At 48.2% G+C, this 21761-nt stretch overlaps 1 protein-coding gene across 3 annotated transcripts in view; it reads right to left on the minus strand.

Moving 5' to 3' along the window:
- Positions 1–21761, minus strand: part of fgf14 (fibroblast growth factor 14) — a 339581-nt gene that overhangs the window by 188613 nt on the left and 129207 nt on the right. Inside the window, exon 1 of one of the 3 annotated variants that reach the window (XM_052026635.1) lies at positions 15887–15910. The exons of the other annotated variants lie outside the window; for them this stretch is intronic. The gene's annotated coding sequence lies outside the window, so the exon portion shown is untranslated. Of the gene's footprint in view, positions 1–15886; positions 15911–21761 lie in introns of those variants that run through there. 3 annotated transcript variants of the gene reach the window in all.

The raw sequence follows: 21761 nt of genomic DNA on the forward strand, positions 1-21761 counted from the left end.
GCCCTGGGCTGGCAGATTGTTGGTTGAGTGCTCCCTTTAGGAGAAGGGTTGTTCAGTGACATGTGTAAACTTGCAAAGAGAGATGCCGGAATATAATGAGAGGTGGTTCAGCTGGCAAACACTGCACTAAAAGCACCAGGGGGACTTAAACATACAGCAGCTGTTGTCAGCTGGCTGATCTTCCCTCATCCCCCCACCACCCCTTGTCTACCCGGCAGCCTCCCCTCCTCAGAGATCTGCCCAAAAGATGGAGCTTCATTGGTGGGGGGTGTCCACACTGGCTGTTTTATTTTGGGAGGAGTGGCTCCTTACCCGTAGATTACCAGTGCAATGAATCGCTGTTATCTATTTCATTCCAAACCACAGGTCAGAGGCTCATCAGACCCTCATCATCTCCCTCAATGAGCCATCCGATGGGGAGGCCGATTCCCTGGGGAGTCTGGACCACGGATCTCAGAGCAACGGGGTCGGCCGCTGGGGACTGATACGAGGAAAAACTTCTTCACTCAGAGGCTGGTGAATCTTTGGAATCCTCTACTCGAGAGGGAGATTGGATAGAAGCCTTAGAGGTGTTGGAGGGGTTCTCAGACAGGCACGTGAACATCCAGAGAATGGAGGGTGATGGACCATGTGCAGGCAGAAGGGAATAGTTTAATTAGGTGTCATTAGCTTAATTAATTCGGTACAACATCGTGGGCCGAAGGGCCTGTTCCTGTGCTGTACTGTTCTATGTTCTATGTTCCAGATTCAAGGCAGTGATCAACAGATTTCTTCGAGTACTAAAGTGTATCGAGGGATATAGGACGGGAGGAGGAAACAGCACTGAGGTAAAAATCCAACTCTGATCACATTGAAGTGTACAGCAGGCACGAGGGGCCAAGTGGCCTCTCCACTTCTGATTCTTACCAACCCTGATCTTCAGTTAGTCAATCCCACTGCCCACCTCCGTCACCTCCCTCTTGGCTTCTGTCGATAATTAGAGTCAACTAGTGCCTGCATCTCCTGGCTCACTCACTCTGAAATTCATTAAAGATTCTGAACACCCCTTAAATCCCCCCAAAAATCTCAGCCTCTGCACCTTCTTCATGTAGTGTCACACTGTGGGAGGGGCAGTACTGAGGGAGGGTCACACTGTGGGAGGGGCAGTACTGAGGGAGGGTCACACTGTGGGAGGGGCAGTACTGAGGGAGGGTCACACTGTGGGAGGGGCAGTACTGAGGGAGGGTCACACTGTGGGAGGGGCAGTACTGAGGGAGGGTCACACTGTGGGAGGGGCAGTACTGAGGGAGGGTCACACTGTGGGAGGAGCAGTACTGAGGGAGGGTCACACTGTGGGAGGGGCAGTACTGAGGGAGGGTCACACTGTGGGAGGGGCAGTACTGAGGGAGGGTCACACTGTGGGAGGGGCAGTACTGAGGGAGCGTCACACTGTGGGAGGGGCAGTACTGAGGGAGCGTCACACTGTGGGAGGGGCAGTGAGGAAGGAGCACCACTCCTGTGAATGTCTTTGAAATGTTTCATTCTGTTAAAGGTTCCATATAAATGCACATTGTTGTTGGCTCCTTGAGACAAATGACAGACTTCTCCCTGACAACGAGCTGCAAGCGGAAATTGAGAAAAATGATCGGTTCAAGCCCTGAAGTGGGAATATATCCTGGAAAATACCTCGACATTTAATGAGATTTATCAGTGACTGACTCTCTCCATCTGAACTCACTGTGTCATTACTTGTGCCTTGACACTGGCACCTGTGCTGAGAAACTAAAGCTCATTTCAACTTGGAATTTGAATGTACATCACTCTTAGGGGAAGAATCTCTCAGAAACAGGCATGGGTGCAGGAGGAAGGGAAGGGAAGCAGGACTCACGGAGACAACAAGACTGCTGCACATCACCACTCCAAGAGTCCTGCCCTACAGAGACAACATCAGCTCTTCTCCCTCTGCCCCGACCACCAACGTCACTCAGTCATCGCACTGCTGCTTGTGGGAGCTTGCTGTGTATGAATTGACTGCTTCATTTCCTACAATAGAGAGTACTCTTCAAGAATAATTGACTGTAAGGTGCTGTGAGATACTTGGAGATTGTACCAGGTGCTACAGAAATGCAGGATCTTTTCTTAATGATTAACCCCATCATGTATTTCAGCACAGATTCAATAACGGAGATTCCCACACAAGAATTAAGAATTTTTTTTTCCTTTTTTACTATAACTCGGAAATATGTAAACCTTTTTTTCTACAGAAAGTTAATGATTTCTACCCCACTGTGATAAGACTATTGAACGGTTCCCTTATACGATGAGACGGACTCTGACCTCACGATCTACCTTGTTGTGACCTTGCATATTATTGCACTGTACTTTCTCTGTAGCTGTGACAGTTTACTCTATACTGTTATTGTTTTTTTTTACCTGTACTACATCAATGCACTCTGTACTAACCCAATGTAACTGCACTGTGTAATGAATTGACCTGTATGATCCGTTTGTAAGACAAGCTTTTCACTGTACCTCGGTACAAGTGACAATAATAAACCAATACCAATTTAGAGCAACAACGTTACAATTCTTTACAACTTTGTGCTTTGTATTTTTTGTACCCTGCTTGTAAAAACTGCAGCAACTTCCCTCATCAGGAGCCAAGATTACCCTCAGAGTTCACAATATTTTGAGGATCACTCAAACACTTTCTCCTGGCATTCGCATCTCCTCCAAACAACAAATAAGCTGACTTGGCAAAATCAATATCAGTTTCACTGTCAGGGTTTGAACGTTGACCTGATAAAGCTTCCTAATAAAATCCAATCACATTCTGCTTATTAAATTATTTTTAGTCGGTCTTTGCATTCTGTCAGCCACGACCTGAAGTGATCCTTACGGACAGTCGAGGTTATTTTCTCTGCCCACCTGGGATATCCGGTACTGAAGTCCCCCCCAGCCACAGATGTCTCCCTGCTGATTTAGTGGGGCCAATTGTAACCTACCCCCTCTGTCAGGAAGCTGACAAGAAAAGCGAGATGCCAGATTTACACCTCATCCCATCTCACTCACCACTGTGATCAATGAATTCTGGAACTTGGAACCTGGGCTGTTGAAAGTAATGGTGCAGCACTCCCACAGCACTGCTCCTCCAGCGCTGCAGCACTCCCACAGCACTGCTCCTCCAGCGCTGCAGCACTCCCACAGCACTGCTCCTCCAATGCTGCAGCACCCCCACAGCACTGCAGCACTCCCACAGCACTGCTCCTCCAGCGCTGCAGCACTCCCACAGCACTGCTCCTCCAACGCTGCAGCACCCCCACAGCACTGCAGCACTCCCACAGCACTGCTCCTCCAATGCTGCAGCACTCCCACAGCACTGCTCCTCCAACGCTGCAGCACCCCCACAGCACTGCAGCACTCCCACAGCACTGCTCCTCCAACGCTGCAGCACCCCCACAGCACTGCAGCACTCCCACAGCACTGCTCCTCCAATGCTGCAGCACCCCCACAGCACTGTAGCACTCCCACAGCACTGCTCCTCCAAAACTGCAGCACCCCCACAGCACTGCTCCTCCAACGCTGCAGCACCCCCACGGCACTGCTCCTCCAACACTGCAGCACCCCCACAGCACTGCAGCACTCCCTCAGTATACCGGTTGATACTGAAGCGCTGACTCAGTACCGCCCCTTTTATTTCACAATTAGTTTGTCTTTATTACATACTACACACTCACTTCAAATTAACTTCCAGTGCAGACCACAAAAAGAACACAATATTACTGAACATCTAGGTAAACACAACAATACTTGCCCCGCCCCCCCCCCCCCCCCCCCCCACTGTCTCAGACATGGCCTGGAAACCACCGTCCAGACCAACTGACAGAGGCACAGACGGAGGCACAGAACTGCGCACAGCATTTCACAAAGTCAACAGATTGAAAGGTGATGACTGCGCAGGAGCCATGCCTCCAGGAGCTGCAACTGCTGTGTAGGACCGAGGCCCCGCCATCTTAGAGCCTTTACAGCCGCCATGACAAGGCACTACGCAGTCAGTAATCACAAAACACTGCTGGCGCAATAAACAGTGACACACCCAGCAGGGCACACCAGTAATTAGTCCCGTAAAGGAGCAGTGCAGAGAAAGGAGAGGTGAGAGTCTTCTCCAGATAAGCAGCCAGTCCGTGTGATGAAACTCCAGCGCCGTCCCTCCCACAGCGCCCGGAACACAGACACCAACACCTGGCAAAACAGAGTCCTTCCAAGAAGAAAACCACGTAGAGAGACCTCAATACCACCCCTCCCACAGTGTGACCCTCCCTCAGAACTGCCCGTCCCACAGTGTGACCCCCCCTCAGTACCACCCCTCCCACAACACTCCCTCTCTCCACCCACAAATGGTGCAGTGACTAGAATCTAGTTGCCAGAACGGGAAGTGTACAGTGACGGGGGTGGAGCAGTGAGAGGGTGAGGGGAGATCACGATGGGATTTGAACATTGGGATGGGAACTTTAAAATCACAGCTGTACTGGATCTGTGCCAGAGCAGGTCAGTAAACGGGAAGGGGGGTGAGAGAGAGCACATGGACTTCAGGGAGTTGATGGGAATGTGGGGAGAATCACTTACAGGGAAAATGGAATGTTCTGAGAGCCAGCATGGGATCAATGGGCCGAAAGGCTTGCTTCTATATCGCAATGGAATATGGAAGTATGGAGCCTTGAGCTTCACCACAATAACCAATCCATACACTGGAGCAGCAATGTCTGAACCAGTGTCCCAGCCTTCCACACAATGACAGCAGCTCCATACCAATCTGCTGGGTCGGCCCCGTGTCCAACAGCAGTGGACATCAGTTCCCAAAGCTTTGCTCGACGTCCTCGGATAAATATCATGAATCTGAGCGATTTAGTTGTGAGCTTCCTCAGCTGTCACCACATGGCACTCTCACTGTGGCAGCGTGTAGTGGCTACAAGTCCAAACATGAGCACAGAGCTCCAGGCTGATGCTCCTGTCTTGTACTGAGGGCATGCTACACTCTCAAAGCTGCTGGCTTTCACATGAAGCTTTAAGCTAAGAGCCTGCCAGTGGATGTAAACGATTCCTCCTCCTGCCCTCATCGATGTGGTAGGTTAATTGGCCACTGTGTGTGGATGAGGAGGAGAATCTGGGGGGAATTGACGGGAATGTGGCAGAATTAGAAATGGGAATAGCGTAGAACTGGTGTAAATGGGTGATCAGCACGGATGTGTTGGGCCGAAGGCCTGTTCCCATGCAGTGTGATTCAATGATTCTAAAATCAGTAACGTCCTGCCCCACCACCAGGATTGTTAAAGTAGTTTAGCTGGCCGTTGTTGCGGTGTGGTTTGTGGGATCTTGCTGTGCACAGATAGTCTGCCACCTTTCCTACATTAGCATAGTCAACACACTTTGGAAGTATTTCACTGGCTGCAGAAGTGCAATCCTGCCTCCTGTCACGCTGAGGGATTGCAGCGCTGTTGAATGTGCCCCCTTGCTCTCTCTGACCCCTCTGGTAGGTGATGAGGATCCCACGACTACACTTTGAAGAACGGCAGGAAGGTCTCCCCAGTGAGTGGTCCAACATTATCCCTAAACCACTGAAACAGATTGTTTGTGGGATCCTGCTGTGCACAAATTGCTCACCATGTATTCTAGACACTACAAAGTATGGATCGCCCATGGGTTTAAAGCACTTCCTAATGACCTGAGGGGAATGTGGTGCTATAGGAATGTAAAGCTTTTTCTTTCAATATTTATCTTGCAAACAGGTCAACTTGGGATCATTCTGTGCAGGATTTGACTACATCACAACAGTTAAAAAATACTTAATCTGCTGTAACGTGCATCAGAACACCCTGGCCCAATGAAAGGTGCTATAGAAATGCAAGTCTGACTTCTTTTCCAGCACTCGTGTCTGGATTATGCTTTGCAGAGGGCATTGTATTCACCCCTTCCCTAGGGAATGTTTGAGGATGTAATCAGTCAGAACATGTAATTATCCTCTGTTTAAGGCAGTCTACATATTTTGATATTCTCATCTCTGGCCTGATATCATGTCTGCCAGCTTCAAAGACCCGACAGATCACTTAACCTTTCCTTTGTTGGATGAAGAGCAGCCCCACATCATCAGCAAGGCAAACACTGTGATGATGTGAGCTCGTGCCTTCAATTCTCGGCGTTACCATGTGTGATAATTAAAGGCAACTTTAGACTTTTCCACTTCATTATTGGCCTCACCAATGTGAGGGCTCCTTGCAAATGTCATCACTGATTTACACCTCTCCTCTGACACACACTCCAATCAATTCCCTGCCTATAACACAAGGAACAATCTGAAAATTCCAACACTGCAGAGAGCTGTGGACACAGCTCAGCACATCACGGAAACCAGCCTCCCCTCCATAGACTCTGTTTACACTTCTTGCTGCCTCGGTAAAGCAGCCAACATAATCAAGGACCCCCACCCACCCCAGACATTCTCTCTTCTCCCCCCTTCCATCGGGCAGAAGATACAAAAGCCTGAAAGCACGTACCACCAGGCTCAAGGACAGCTTCTATCCCGCTGTTATAAAACTATTGAATGGTCCCCTAGTACGATAAAATGGACTCTTGACCTCACAATCTACCTCGTTATGGCTTGCACCTTATTGTCTGTCTGCACTGCACTTTCTCTGTAACTGTACCACTATATTTTGCATTCTGTTAGTGTTTTCCCCTGTACTACCTCAATGCACTGATGTGATGAAATGATCTGCATGGATGGCATGCAAAGCAAAGTTTTTCACTGTGACAATAATAAACTAATTTATCAATTTACCACTAATATTTTTAGCCTTGCCAGGGAAGGATTGGGATATTTATCCATTTTATTACAACTATATCATCCCTGCTGATGCAATAGGAAATCTACCTCAGGAGTTAAAATGTGTTTCATGCAGCTTAGAAGAATGAGAGGTGTTTGCATTGAACTGTACAAGATTTGTAAGGGGCTAGACTGGGTAGATGTGAGGCTGATGTTCCCAGACTGGGATGTTTAGAACCAGGGGTCACAGTCTCAGAAAAGGGGGTTGGATGTTCAAGACAAATATGGGGAGAAATTTCTTCACCCAGAGAACCCTGGAGCCTCAGTCACTCAAACCCGTGATCAGTAGACTTCTACATATTAAGAGAATCGGGGGATGTGGATTACTTTTTGTGCAGGAGAATGATACAGGTAAAAGTTTAGTGGTGGTCTTATTAAATGGCGGAGTAGACAGAAGTGGTGTTGGAGGCACACATTGCTGATTTCTTGAGGCAGGTTCTGCCTCTGTGGAACTAATGCCAATGATCCAAAGTGTTATACTTCATCAGTTTAAAAGAACACAAGAAGTAGAAGCAGGAGGAGGCCATTCAGCCCCTCGTTCCAGCTCCACCAATCAATCTCATGACTCACCTTTTACCTCAGTACCACTCTCCTGCCCTGACCCCATATCTCTCGATTCCCTTAACTTCCGAGAATCTGTGACGATAAATGCAACTGCTTCCTCAGTAAGAACAGAACTCCCACTTTTGACCAATCTTTTTGAAAACTAGGTATGATGGTGTCATTGTTACTTGATTAGGGCTTGAAGATTTGTTTGACCAGTAAAATCCAAAGCAAAATCCTTAAGACCAACAGAAAATTTAGGATTTTTTTTCATTTTTCCTCTCTCTCTCTGGGAGTGTACAACATGCCCAGCCTGGGCTTGTCCTCCTGTTCTGCATATTGCAACTCTGTTATTCTTTTGTCTCGGTTCTTCTGTCCATGGTCTCACTCTGTAACTGCTCCCATTCACTCACTGACCAGATAACCTTGTTTACAGCTCATACAGATGTAAGAGGGCCATTGTGTCCTGTCCACAAGGGATTCAAGGCCACATCAGACCATCCCCCTCCCCATCAAGAGTATTTGTCAAGCTGTTCAAGAGAGGCCGTGACATGTCTCAAAAGGACTCCCTATGGGTTGCAACAGGACTCGCAGACCCTGAGGTCCTGTGTTTGTGTGAGCTACTTACCATGGTTACTGCCCTACTTGCTCTGCAGTGTCGGCAAGTTTTACCCCATCAGAGATATCACTCTCCCTACCTTTCCACAGCTTTACAAGCTTCTGATGTCTCCTTCCCAGTTCTGATGAAGGGTCTCTGACCTGAAACATTAACTCTGTTTCTCTTCCCACAGATGCTGCCTGACCTGCTGAGTATTTCCAGCGTTTTCTGTTTTTGTTTTAGATTTCCATCATCTGCAGTTTTTTTTATTTTGACTGAAAATTTACTTTTTTTTATTACATTGTGTGAATGTTGGGAAAACATTTTAGAATCTTAAGCACACTCATTGCTTTTAGAATGTGGATATTGAGCATTCCTGAACATGGAACAGAGGTCACCGCTCAGGCAAATCGAGGGAGGAGACGGGGTTGGCACCAGTTGGAGTGGGAGTGGACAGCTTCCAGTACACAGGAGGTATTATGGTCGTTGACAGTTGTGTTTATAGAAATCGAAATTTGATGCACATGTCCAAGATGTTTTTAGGAACAGGAAGACACGATTTTGCCAAAGAACAAGAATTGAAACACACTCCCTGAAATGAATCAAATACAACAAATGAAAGCTTCAGGCCCTTGCTTCTGATCCACATACCACGTGTACAAATCGGACTGTGGCACTTTGTGGTCTGAACTCAGCTTAGAATATCCGGCAATGAGTGCAGCAAAAGTTACCAGCGAATGTGGCTGTGAAGCTGCTGGGTTTTCCGAAATATTCATTCCCTGTCTCCACTAAAGGGATTAACTCATGATTTCAAGACAGGAGCCATGGGTCAGTACTAGTTGATGCCACCGGAACCAGGGATGATATGGTTAAGGTTTTGGGCAAGAGATGTAGGGAAGGTTTTAACACAGCGAGCGGTGGTGACCTGGAATTTGCTGCCTACATAGATGGTGGAAGTGAAGACCATTCATTGTCTCAGAAAGAAATTGGATGGGCACTGGAGGGGAATAGGCGCAGTGATTCAGGCAGGATGGGGTCGGTACTGGGACTGTCTGGACTGCTCTCCCATTATGGGCTGGATGGCCTTCCTCTGTGTGCCAATGACTGGGATCTCCACCACACTGACTCCACTGGCCCTGGAAACAAATAGGATGGGACCTAAATCCCACAGAACCCATGGAGGAGGAGCTGGGGAGGTTTTCCCCTACACCCCAACTGATATTTACCCTTCAACCAAAAAATCACCAGATTATCTGCTCTCTGCTCCATGGGACTTTGCCGTGCACAGACTGGCTGCTGCTCTTCCCACATTACGACAGGGGCTGCTCGTCCAAAACGTCATTTTACAGGCAATGAAGTGATTTGCGGTGGTGGAGGATGCTTCTTCTGACATAATCCTTGTTCTCCCTCCTTCCTGCATTCCAACCCAAGCAGCCTGCCGCAGATCAGTCGCTTAATGTTGCCTTGTGTTGCTGTGGTTCCTCGAGCTTTTATTCAGCACCTTCGGAATGAAATCCCTTTGCACATGCACTGCGTAGTCAATCTCCCCCTTGCTCTGCGCACGGTCTATCCTGACGCCAGATCTGTGCGAGATTGCAGGTTGTTATGGGAGACAGATCTGCAGCTTGATTTCCCCTGCATGGGCTGCAGTGTTCCTGGTGCACTGTGTCAGCTGCACTGTGGTAATACTGCAGTCATACTGGAGAGGCTTTAGAAAGCAGGGATGCTCACTCCTGGTGGTTGAAGCAGAGCCCTCGCACTCACTCTCCAGCACTGGGCTTTAGTCCAGCACCGCAGACTTTGTTGCTGCTTTAAAAGCTCAAGTCCACGGCAGACAGAACCTTGCCAACACTGCAGAGCAAGTAGGGCAGTAACCATGGTAAGTAGCTCACACAAACACAGGACCTCAGGGTCTGCCAGTCCTGTTGCAACCCACAGGGAGCCCTTTTGAAACATGTCACGGCCTCTCTTGAGCAGTCACGGCCTCTCTTGAGCAGTTTGATAAATGCTCTTGACGGGGAGGGGGATGGTGTGATGTGGCCTTGAATCCCTTGTGGACAGGACACAATGGCCCTCTTACATCTGTACACTTCATTCACAAAAACGAAAGGGAGGCAGATAACATTGCTGTAGCTCCTGCCACATCCCTTTCAGGGAATTCAGGAGCGTTTCTGGGCAATGAAACACTTTTGAAGTGTATTGTCTGTCGTCATGTACCAGAAGTGCAGCCAATAGGTGCATGGCAAGCTCCCACACACGAAATGTAATAATGATTGAATAATCTGCTTTACAGATGTTGGGTAAGGCTTAAGTATCGCTGGCCAGATCGTGAGAATACTCATCCATTCTCTTTGAAAATAGGATCTACGATGTCTGGATTGTCTTCATGGCACTTTGTTGCAAACAGTCTTATTTGCAAAGCAGCCCATTTAGCCTATTCACACATTGAGCCTTTAAGCTCACAGGCTGGCAGTTCTGGCAGTTCTATGGTTGCATTGCTTCAGAGCAATCTCCCAACATGTCTCCTGTCTGTCCAGGGTCACCGTGTGAACATACATGTAGATACACAGATACCACCATGCACATGCTTAAATATATACCTGAGAGCCACCTCAATATAACATCTCATCTAAAAAAATAGGATCGATAGTGCAGCACTCCCTCAGTACTGCCCCTCCCACAGTGCGATGCTCCCTCAGCACTGCCCCTCCCACAGTGCGATGCTCCCTCAGCACTGCCCCTCCCACAGTGCGATGCTCCCTCAGCACTGCCCCTCCCACAGTGTGACCCTCCCTCAGTACTGCCCCTCCCACAGTGCGATGCTCCCTCAGCACCACCCCTCCCACAGTGTGACCCTCCCTCAGTACCGACCCTCCCACAGAGTGACACTCCCTCAGTACTGCCCCTCCCATAGTGTGACACTCCCTCAGTACCACCTCTCCTTCTGCTATTATTACTAAGGTGTTCAAATAATACTTTTACGATAAGCCCAAGTTTTCCTGCAGGTGTTTGGCTGCACCTAAGGCCATGATATTAGCTGTTGATTCCTGGAGGCTCCAGGCTTACAATGAGAGAGAGAGCGAGAGAGAGATACGAGAGAGAGAGAGAGATACACGAGAGAGAGAGATACGAGAGAAAGAGAGAATGAGAGATATATGAAAGAGCGAGAGACAGAGAGACTAGCTTGGGTCTGTATTCTTTGGAGTTTAAAAGAACGTAAGATCCTCAGGCAGTTTGACAGGTCAGATGTTGAGATGTTTCCACCAATGGGAGAGCCATGAGCAGAGGGACATAACCACAAGATTAGGGGCTGGTCATTTAAAACTGAGGTGTGTGGAAATGTCTTCTCCCAGCAGGTGGTGAATCTACGGAATTCTCTGCCCCCGAGGGTGGGGGAAGCCAGATCATTAGAAGTATTTAAAGTGGAGGTGGATAAATATTTGATGGATCGAGGAACAGAGGGATACGGAGAAATGGCACAGAAGAGGAGCCGAGGCCAGCACAGATCAGCCATGAGTAAGTTCAATGGTGGGACAGGTTTGCGGGGCCTGGTGGCTCCTCCTGCCCCTGTTGCCTTGTGTTCTTGTTCATCACAGAACTCTGGAGGAGCCATTCAGCCCATTGAGACCATGCTGGCTCCTGGAAGAGCAATCAGCCCCTTTACCACACTGGTATCTATAAACCATACAAACCAGTCTCTACCAAGTGCCTCTCCAATTCCCTTTGAAGGCCATGATTGATTCTGTTCTCACTGCCCTCCACCCCATCCCCTTACAGTGAGTTCCAAATCCTAACTCCTCTCTGAGGAGAGGAGCATCCCCTCACACTCCACCCAGTACCTGTGGCCCAAACCTTTCAATCACACTACCTGCTAATGTCTGCTAATGGGAATGGCTCCCATCTCCACCATTCAGTCCATCCACCAGGCTTTGCAATGTGTCCCAGGGCTCCCGAGGGCTGGAATCCAACTATCCTTGACTCTGTGATGATATTGCAGGCCACTATCAAGCAGTACTGTGTAACTGCAATTAAGCTGTTGGGGAGAAAGGGACCAAGCATTGCTTTGTCCTGCCCTTACAACACTGACCCCAGTGTTTGCCAGTATGAACAGTCTGAGTTCACTGAGAACAGTTCAGATAATTACAATCCACCATCGGGGTTCAGGACTTCTGTAAAATTGGTTTTTCCTTTCTGCAAAAGGGTGCAGCAGGGGACCACTTCTCTTGTTATATTAACTACGGAGCATTCTCTCTGTGCCACGTGATGTAAATAGTGAGATTAGATTGTTACCTCGCACAGCACTTCAAAGAAATATACCTCAGTAAAAACTCATTAAACCACTGGTGAAAGCCTTTAACAAAACCACGGAAAGCAACAGCAGCAAATTCATTCCACTGAGATCTCTCCAAACCTCTTGGTCTTCCTCCTTCATTAAAACACTCCTTAAAACATCCACTTTTGACCAGTGAAATAAGGAATAGAAACAGGAATAGGCCATTTGGCCCATTGTACCTGTTCTGTCATTCAAAGTGATCACAGCTGATCTTTTGCCCCTGCGTCACCTTCCTCCAACCTCACGTCTCTTCATTCCTTTGATATTTAAAAGTCTATTGAGCTCTACCTTCTTACGACAGCCGAGCCCCACCTTACGGCAGCCGAGCCCCACCTTACGGCAGTTTGGGGAGTGGAAATTCACTCCTACAAAGTTAATGTGAAAACAAATAAATAAATAACTCAAAATGTAATTTTTTTCAACTCGCGCTTCTTGATGCACGTGCAGACGGCACAGCTTCACCCTACCGAAAACCACAATATGGACTGTTTTCTAGGAACACAACCCCTCCCGTAATGGAGGGGTGTGGGGTGGGGGGGGGGGGGGGGGGGGGGGGGGGTCATCTGCACTCAGTGACCGAGTCTCCACGGCCCTCTCGGGGAGAGAGAATTCCAAAGATTCACCACCCTCTGGGCGAAGAAGTTTCTTCTCACCTCAGTGCTCAGTGGCTGACCCTTTGTGTGGAGACTGTGGGCCCTGGGTTCATACACCCCACCCAGGGGAAAACTCCGCTCTCCATCTACCCTGTCAATCCCCTTAAGGATTTTGAACGGTTCAAACCTTTGGTCATCAAAATGAGGGGTAAACAAATAAGGGAGTGTACGAAGTCAGTGCTTGAAAAATACTCAACAAATGCACTAATGAAATAATGACTGGGAAATCCTTCGTGCGGTTTTGCAAATCAATCTGTTGAATGTTGCTGTTGTGTCAAGTGAGGAACATACATGCCGTCAGCACCTTGGCAGTGTTCTCATCAACCCGAGACCTGGAAGAGCTCCTACGACCTCACCTCAGTTAGGTTTGGCCCAAAATTAAGCAGTTGCAATAAAGTCAGGGAATGCAGCTGGAACGTTGAGACACAGCCTGCATTTTAGCCAACCGACAAGAATCATCCGATGCCCGCACAAAAAGTTTTAATGATAATCAGGATTATTAGACGTTGGTATTCATTCACTTCCTTGTATGCTTCAGATCCAGTAAACTCCAATGTCTATTTGTTTTGACGTTTTAGCAGTTAAATCACTAATCATGTAATTATAAACCAAAGCAGCAAACCTTAATAAACCAAACAATCTGTAACGCATGTCACTCAGTGAACAGTGATTCTCTAACTGTGCCTGCCACTGCCTCTGCTCAGGTGTCACTCCCATCACCCTCGACCTCTGCCAAGGACCACAACAAGAAGCCGGGGAGGTGCCGTTAAGCCTCAGCCGGTGAAACAGCCCATGCCTGCACGCAGTAAGACCTGGCCAGCATTCACAACGTGGGCTGCTGAGTGGCAAGTAACATTTGCACAACAGAAGGGCCAAACAAAAACCATCCACAACAGGAGAGCATCTGAGCAGCCACCCCTGACATTCAATAGCATTGCAGAGTCAACAAACAATCTGGTAATTGGTTCATTATTGTCACATGTACTGAGATACAGTAAAAAGCTTTCGTTTGCATGCTATTCAAACAGATCATTCCGTACATAAATACATCAAGGTAGTACGAGAGGAAAAACAGAATGCAGAATACAGAATAAGCAAATACATCTCAGGCTGGAGACACCAGAGACTGCAGATACCGGGATCTGGAGCAACAAGCAATCTGCTGGAGGGACTCAGCGGGTTGAGCAGCAAGTGTGGGGGGAGGGGGTGTGGGGGAGGAACTGACAATGTTTCAGGTTGAAACTCTGCATCAGGATTGAGAGGAGAGACAGTCGGTGTAAAGAGGAGAGGGGGAGGGGTAAGACAGGAGCCCAAGAAGATTGGTGGACTGAGGAGGTGAAGGATGACAGGCCGGTCCTCCCCCCCCGCCCCAACAGACGCTGCTCGACCCGCTGAGTTCCTCCAGCAGATTGTTCATTGCTCCAGATTCCAGTGTCTGCCGTCTCTGGTGTCGCCTTTGCTGAATCTCCCAACTTCCAAACCCTGGAGGTCACCATTGACCATAGGCTCAACAGCAGCAGACAGCAGTAGAGTGCAATCAGAGACTGGGTATCCAAGGTGAATGACTCACCTCCTGACTCCCCAAGGCCTTTCTACCATCGACTGTGATGGAATACTCCTGCCTGGATGAGCACAGGTCTAAGAGCACTCAAAAACCCAGGACAAAGCAGCAAACCTGATTGGCCCCCATCAATGACCCTGAACATTCACTCCCTCCAACACTCACTGGTGCACCATCTACAAATTACTCACCCGGGCAATGCCAACAGCAACTCTCAAACCCATGGCCTCTCCCAAGGACAAGGACAGAAGGCACAGGGGAACACCACCACCTGCAGGTTCCCCTCTACTGCCCCAACCCCTTCACTGTCACTGGGTTTAAACCTGGAACTCCCTCCCCCACAGCACCGTGGGGGCACCTTTATCAGAAGGACTGCAGAGCTCAAGGAGGTACACCCTCACCCTCTCAGGGGCAGTTGGCTAGGGTCGAATGGGGTGTGGACACAGGGCTGTAGGTCTCTATGTTTGCTTGTACAACCAGTCTCTCCTGTCCTTCAGGCTGGGCTGGTGGAGAAAGGAGATGTTGGAGAAGGTTCTCCCTCTCAGATGGAGGCCAGTTGGCCCATCACACCTGTGCTGGCTCTTCCAAGGTCTCCTCAATCAGTCCTATCCCCCCCTTCTTTCCCCAAAGTGGCACACAGTTTTCCTGTCAGGTCCTCATCAACTCTTGTAAACGGTCAAAGTCATTCCCTGAAGGGTTCATTCCAAATCTTCTGAAATTTGGTTTTAAGTGTGTCCCTGGGATTGTGGAGAATCAGGGAATATAGACAGCACAGGAGAAAGGTGTGTGCCCCACAGAACTTCTATACTGTCCACTCCCACCCCCATCAGGGTTCGAACATCCCCCCACCTTCTCCCTCAGAGTCCGTCCCCCGCCACGCTCCCCCTCAGAGTCTGTCCCCCCAACACTCCCCCTCAGCGTCTGTACCCCCCACACTCCCCCTCAGAGTCCATCCCCCCCACTTCTGCACCGTCCGTTCCCACCCTCAGGGATACAATGCTTCCGTTTCAGAATGACAGACTTTACAATAAATGCCAGTGAAGATTAGATTTGCACAGTGATACAACAGGACACAGTCACAGAGGAAGCACTAATCTCTGCTCCAAGGACTCTCAGGTAGCAAAATAACCGCCCTCCTTAAAGCTTTACTTCTGTGGAAAGACCAACACAGTGTGAGCTGATTACATTTATAGCAGTCCACTGCTCACGCTGTGCTACAGCTGATGCTCTCAGTATACTTCATTCTAAAGGGCACTGCTCACTATTATTTCCAACCACTATCCAATTCAGAAAAAGTCTTCCCAAACAATAAGACACAATTGTGAAAATGCACACTTACTTCATCAATCTGATCAGACACCAATCCTGTCCTGTAATGTGATTTCATCCACCAATTGCATCCTGTATTATGATTGCATCCACCAATCATGTCCTGTAATGTGATCGCATCCACCAATCATGTCCTGTAATGTGATCATTCACCAATCCCGCCCTCCAATTTGATTGCAGACGGCAATCCTACCCTGTAATCTGATCAATCCAACACCAAAACTACTATGTAATGTAATCGTTCACACACCAATCCAATCCTGTAATCCAATCAGACACCCATCACATCCTATAATCCAATTAGACACCAATTCATCCACTGGTCTTTGTTCAGTTATATACCGAACATCTTGTTGAAATCTGATCAATTGCTAGCATTTTTGCCTTGGCAATGTGCTCGAGAACACATCGAGCCTGCCAGTGGGATCTCAACTGTTATGGAATAAATCTGCTGCCCTGCTTTGATTGATGACCTTTCAACCTTTTCTGTAGTCAACCATCACTCCCATAGCTGCGTTAGTGATCTTATCCTCATGTGGACCTTACCAGCCCTGATCAGGAGATCCTCACTGAAGTTCACCCTCCAGTCCAGAATCAACAACCCTCAGTTCGGGCCTGGCTGGGTCTGGTGTGAACTGAGTGCGACAAACAGACGTAAACCTAATCACTGATGTATTGTGTAAGGGTTCACTCCCCACTTCACTCAGAGCCCCCTTCCCCTACACTTTCACAGCTGATGCACTGGCAGTTTACTGACAACAGGAGGGCTGTTAGCTATGGAAATATTTCCAAGTACCAGCTGATCTTTGTGGATGCTTCACACTTCAAATCAGAGATGCACCCTCCAACAATGAGCACCTCTTACAGCATGGAATACACGAACAGAAACTTTCTCCAAGGCCATGGGTTTGAACTGCCATGTAAAATGGAGGAGTTGGGTTAACTGGGAGCAAAGGGGGAAGGGCCAGTGCGGAGGTTTGAATGGCAACATAATGCAGCAGCAGGGAGTTAACTACAGAGCATTAACATTGATATTCATTGAATATCTGACATTTTATAGGGCTCTGTACAGATGGATTATGGTTCGGATATTAGAAGTATCACTTCTTTATTAGGTCAAGTTATTTGGGGCCAAGCCAGGAGCTAAGACAGAAACCAGCTGTGACCTCATTGGATGGCAGAACAGGCTCAAGGGGGTGAATGGCCTCCTCCAGATCTGCAGGTCCCAACTTACAACTCAGAGTTGTTTATTGTCAGGTGCACAAGTCCATGGGTGCACAGGTGCAATGAGAAACTTACAGCAGCATCACAGACACATCGCATCAGATAAGCAGCAGTCAGATGAAAAACACAAATTATACACAATTTTTTACAAGAAAGAACACAATTAGAACAAAAAAAAAGTCCATTTTAGTCCAAGGTGATCAAAGTGATCATAGTGTTGCTAAACTGCAGTGATTAGGGTTGTGCAGGTTGGTTCAAGAACCGAATGGTTGAAGGGAAGTAGCTGTTCCTGAACCTGGTGGTGTGGGACTTCAGGCTTCTGTACCTCCTGCCTGATGGGAGCTGCGAGAAGATGGCATAGCCCAGATGGTGGGGATCTTTGATGATGGGTGTTTCTTTCTTGAGGCAGCACCTCCTGTAGATACTCCCGATGGTGAGGAGGGATGTGCCCTCCCCATCTAGATGAGGCGTCAATGTTACTCCATGCTGTACACACCTGGTCTTCTGTGGAAGTGCATGGTGCGATGCAGCACAGCCCACAGGACACAATTCTGGCAGCTTGGAGCCGGAAAATCTTGCAAACTATTTCTGAAGTTTAATATTTCGTCACCCTCAGATCAAAAATTAGATTTTGAATTCAGTCTTGCAAGTGTTATGCTGGAGATTAAACTGTGTCACGAACAAGATCACACTGACAAACGTAGAACAGTGGGAGGCAATTCAGCTCATTGACATTGTGCTGACACTATGAGAGAGTTTCCAATCAGTTCACCCCCCCACCAGAATTTCTCCGATTCCCCTGGGGAGGTTCCTGCTCCCTCCTCCCTCCTCCACCACCCATCAGACATCACATCCCAGATCACAGCAATCCACAGCGTAAAGACATTCTTCACCCTCCCCCCCGGCTCAATCACTGATCCCCTAAAAGGCACAAAAGATTTAGGGATCTCCACACTAACCCCTCATTCCCATCTCTACGCCCAGCAAGGAAACAAAAGTCTGCATGTGGATATGATTAAGGATTTTAAAACCTTTTAAGAAGTCTCTGTAAATAATAGTGCCTTAACGTGTTTATCTTTAACATGTGACATATGTTGGCAAACAATGAAGCTCTAAAATCTAGGGCAACAGAGAAGTATCTTAATCTTATGTATGACGCATTATTTCTATTAATAAATTTTCACTTATAGAGCAGCTTTAATGTTGAAATAAATGCAGAGAAACCTGCCAGTGATACAGGAGGAAGCACTGAACACAGAACCTCGGAAGGGTACATCAGGAGATGTATAATCACAGAATTGTTACAGGCAGTTTTACCCATTGACTTGGCGCTAGCTCCAAGAGGAGTGATCCAAGATCACAAGACAAGGGAGCAGAAGTAGGCCATTCGGCCCATTGAGTCTGCTCCAAAGAAAAGGGAAAAAAAAAAGAAATGAGAAATTGGGGGGGGGGGGGCAAAAAAAAACACACTACTCTAACCCCAATTTCCGGCCTTATCCCCATATCCCTTGATACTCCGACTATTTAGCTATCTATTTCTTCCTTAAACGCCTCCAATGATCTGGCCTCCACTGCTGTACATGGCAAGGAATTCCACAAATTCACCACCCTCTGGCTAAAGAAATTTCTCCTCATCTCTGTTTTAAACCTGTACCCTCTAATTCTAAGATTGTGCCCTCTGTTCCTGGACTCACCCACCAAGAAACAGCTTGGCCACATCTACTCTGTCCAGTCCTTTCAACATTTTAAATGTCTCTAATGAGGTCCCCTCTCATTCTCCTGTACTCCAGTGAGTACAGTCCAAGAGCCGACAAATGCTCATCATACGTAAGCCCTTTCATTCCGGGAATGATCCTCGTAAATCTCCTCTGAACCCTTTCCAACATCAGCACATTTTTCCTAAGATATGGGGCCCAAAACTGTACACAGTATTCCAAATGAGGCCTCACCAGTGCCCCGTACAGCCTCATCAACACTTCCTTACTTTTATACACTATACCTCTCGAAATGAATGCCAACATAGCATTCGCTTTCTTTACCACCGATCCGACCTGGTGGTTAACCTTTAAGGTATCCTGCACGACTACCCCCAAGTCCCTTTGTACTTCTGTGCTTTGAATTTTCTCTCCTTCTGGATAATAATCTGCCCGTTTATTTCTGTTTCCAAAGTGTACAACTGCACATTTCTCAACATGGAGATCCTCTCCATTAGGGACCCTCTCCCACTCTTCCTCCAAGCCCTGCATTCTCCCCTCTCCAGTGCCAATGCACCGCCTTTTCAGAAGCTCTGACTGACCTGGTTTCCACCTCCTCAACAGGCAGTGAGCTCCTGCCTCAGTACGTCTTCCTCACACCCACCTGGTGACCGAAGTTGGAGGCTTACAGGTGGAAGAGGGGAAAGGAGCGTGGAGGGGAGAGAAGGGTACTGGAGGAGAGGGGAAGAGGAGACGGTGTGGGGAGGAAGACTGGGAAGCAGGGAGTGGGGAGCAAGGGAAAGAGAGAAAAAGAAGGGCATGGTTAGTGTGGCAGGGACATCCTGTGACCCTGTAGATTGTGGAAGTACAGCTTGTGACACTGTATCCTGGGAAGATTGGAATAGCTGGCAAAAGCGGGAGATGGAGGTAGAGTGGGGAAAAGCAGGTTAGGAAGGGAGGAGGAGCTGAGGAGATTAGGGAATAGGTGGGGTCTGAGGTCATGGAGGGAGAGGTTGAGGAGATGAGAGGTTGATAGAGGGAGAGCTGAGGGGGTCAGGGAGAGGGGACAGGATGAGGGGGTAGGGAGAGAATTCCAGAGGGTGGAGTCTGGGATACGGGAGGGTTTGTGGTTCAGCTGCCAGAGTCACAGCAGATGACTGAGTCATCCGTCTCTCCGCTCTCCCTCAGGATGATTCACTTCAGAATATTTCTCTCCCTTTGGACCACACCGATGTTGGGCACACAGGAGCAGAGAGAGTTTGCCACCTCAAGTCAGACAATCCCCACTCTCCGTCACTCCCACTCCCGAGACTCAAGCCCAATCCGGACTGGCATTCCGGTGCAGTACCGAGGGAGCAGCACACTGCTCTCCACCGAGGCTCTCCCTGATCCCATCTACCTGGAGCTACTGGTTAAAAAAAAAGGAGTTTCTCCTGTAGCAACACACAACCTGTTGGAGGAAATCAGCAGGTTGAGGTCTTTCAGAAGGTTCTTGATTCTAGTGTCTGCAGGTTCTTGTCTCCAAGTGTTTCTCCCATGTCTAGGTCAAAGTTTATTGCGATCAGCATCGCTGGCTCTCACAGACTCTCTACCCTCTTGCTGCTACTGAGTTCATTGTCAGAAATGTCAGATAAAATGCAGTGACTTTCAAAAACAACTGGAACATCCCGTGAAACCTGTAGCGCGTGACAATGTAGCTTTTGACACTGTAGATTGTGACACTATGGTCTGTGACACTGTAGCCTGTGGAAGTACATCCTGTGACACTGTAGCCTGTGACACAATAGCCTGTGACACTGCAGCCTGTGGAAATGCAGCCTGTGGAAATGCAGCCTGTGGAAATGCAGCCTGTGGAAATGCAGCCTGTGACACTGTAGCCCGTGGAAGTACATCCTGTGACACTGTAGCCCGTGACCCTATAGCCCATGACCCTGTCACCACTGGAAGTACAGCCAAGTAAAAGCACCAGCTGTGGGAGCTTGTGGGACTCTAGAAACATTTTTGCCTTTAATAAGTCAAAAACCTTCCCATCTCTCCAGAATGAAAGTTAGACCAAGAAAACAGTTTACAAGTAGTGGATCAGAAAAGCAGTTAATCAACGCGGACAGACAAAAAATTCTGCAGATGCTGGAATCTGGAGCAATACACAAAAAGTGCTGGAGGAACTCAGCAGGTCAGGCAGCATCCATGGAGGGAAATAAACAGTCAACATTTCGGCCCGAGACCCTTCATCAGGACGTGAATCAGCTGCTTCCTAGGCAAGCTCTAGCAGGAGATGTACTCCAATCTCCAATTAGGAAATTGCAGCGATGGTTCCATTAGATATTCTGCGCCATTGGGCTGCCTGATGCAATGATTTGACTGTAATCAGTAACTAGTTCTGCAGCAGGAACTGTGATCCCTGCCCGTGTTCTCTCTGGGCTCCACTGTTACACAGGACACTTGTCCTACCTTCCCCGTCCATAAACCCAAACCCACCCTAACTAGTACCAACTTCATGACCCACCACCACCCCGTCCCCGTCCTGCTGACCTACACTAACTCCCAATTAAGCCATGGTTAGGGGTTCAAATACTTGTCTTCCAACTGCCTGTAAACTCCTCCAGCTCTCTGTAACTGCACCACTCTGGGAATCTTGTGGTTCCAGGATTGCAAACCATGCAACAATGGCAGACATGCCTTCACCTACCCGGGTTCTGAGCTCTGGAATTCCCTCCCTAAACCTCTCTATCTCTCCTACCTCCTTTAAGTTCTTCTTCAAGATGTCCCTCTTTGATTGAGTTGAACTTGCATCTCACCAATGGATTTCCCATGTCAGGAGCATTTTGAAAAGCTGATTATATTAGTAACTACCCATAGACACCAAGTCAATCAAACCCTTGATGAGCTGGCCCAGCCAGTCCTTGAATCAGTATAGCTCTTGCTGTCCACTGAAATCTCTCTATCCCTCATGTTTTAAACAAGCTG

Source organism: Pristis pectinata, chromosome 11, assembly GCF_009764475.1.
Source record: "Pristis pectinata isolate sPriPec2 chromosome 11, sPriPec2.1.pri, whole genome shotgun sequence".
NCBI lineage: Eukaryota > Metazoa > Chordata > Chondrichthyes > Rhinopristiformes > Pristidae > Pristis > Pristis pectinata.